Source organism: Etheostoma spectabile, chromosome 20 (assembly GCF_008692095.1).
Source record: "Etheostoma spectabile isolate EspeVRDwgs_2016 chromosome 20, UIUC_Espe_1.0, whole genome shotgun sequence".
NCBI lineage: Eukaryota > Metazoa > Chordata > Actinopteri > Perciformes > Percidae > Etheostoma > Etheostoma spectabile.
The window spans coordinates 6,163,384-6,164,699 of NC_045752.1; the positions used below are offsets into that span (position 1 = coordinate 6,163,384).

At 36.8% G+C, this 1,316-nt stretch overlaps 1 protein-coding gene across 1 annotated transcript in view; it reads left to right on the top strand.

The window, feature by feature from the left end:
- Window positions 1-1,316, top strand: part of spred1 (sprouty related EVH1 domain containing 1) — a 32,782-nt gene that overhangs the window by 14,487 nt on the left and 16,979 nt on the right. The window lies entirely within an intron of this gene.

Below are 1,316 nucleotides of genomic sequence, written 5' to 3' on the forward strand. Positions count from 1 at the left end.
TATGTTTTATAAACAGTTAAAAAAAAAAAAAAAATGGCCCACACATAATTACAGAGCCCAAGGTGACATAAACCCATTGCTAGTTTGACTGATCAACAGTCAAAAAACCCAATAATATTTACTTAATTATCATATAAGACACATCCAAAAAAGACATATTATCAAAAAAAACATCCTCACATCTGAGAAGCTGACACCAGCAAATGTTTGGAATTTTGCTTGAAATTGTCTGTCAAAGAGCGAACTATTAACCGACTACTCATTTCAGCTGGAAAGATTTCCTTCCAAACTCTTTGCAGTCACTGTATGTTTAAATGGACGCAGCCGTCTGTAGCAACACAATATAATAGGGTAGCAAAACTTTTTTTTAGGCCGATTTTAATTCAACAAAATAAAAAATAAATCAATAAAAGATTATATTTCTGCCTCAACATTTACGGAATAACACTAATAATCAACTTTTGCATGCACAATGTTAGTAGTTGCAGTTAAACCGGCAGTACAGGGCTTCATTCACAGAATGTGAAATGTCCTACATCAGTGAAGCATGTGGAGCTTGGTCATTACTAATGTCTACTCACTAACATCAGGGTTTTCCCTGCTATCATAAGGTTTAGGTGCAGCACCCGAGCCGTTTTGGGCAGCACCTAAGCCGAATGAATGTAACTAAAAGACTTTTTTTCCCCAGATTTATTGGCTGTGTCTTTAAGCTTTTCGAGTCTTATTTATGTTCGATCTGCCCTAGCATTTCCAACATTTTAGACAGATATGGTAATAATAATTGCCCAAAACTATGTGGAAAAAGGGATGCAAAACTACCACAAAGGGAAGCGAACTGACTTCAAAGAGACACCAAGTGACCAGAAACCCAAAACAACCCCAAAGAAACAAAAAGAGACACAAAATGCATAGAAAAAGTTTTTTTTTTTTAAATAATAAATTGGAGGAAGGACGCATAAACCCCCTGCCAAATGCACGCACCTAAGTCTTCCACAAACTGAAGGCAAACACTGAACATGTTAAATAATTTGAATTTCAACACGTTTTTGGCACGATGTATAACATGTGCACATACGAGCACATAACCTGCAATGTGCATGGTCATTCTGGATCCTCACATTTAACAATGAGGCTCGAAAAGATCAAGTTGGACTTTGTAGTTCTAATCCTTATGGCTTTTGCTGTAAAGTTGCTGTAAAGCTCATGATCTTCTTGTCACTGACTCATTCTGTGTGGTAGATCTAAAACAGATCCAGTAGATCTGAGATGATCCTGAGCTGGGATAATGAGAGTTTAAATTGGTGAGAGAGAGAGAG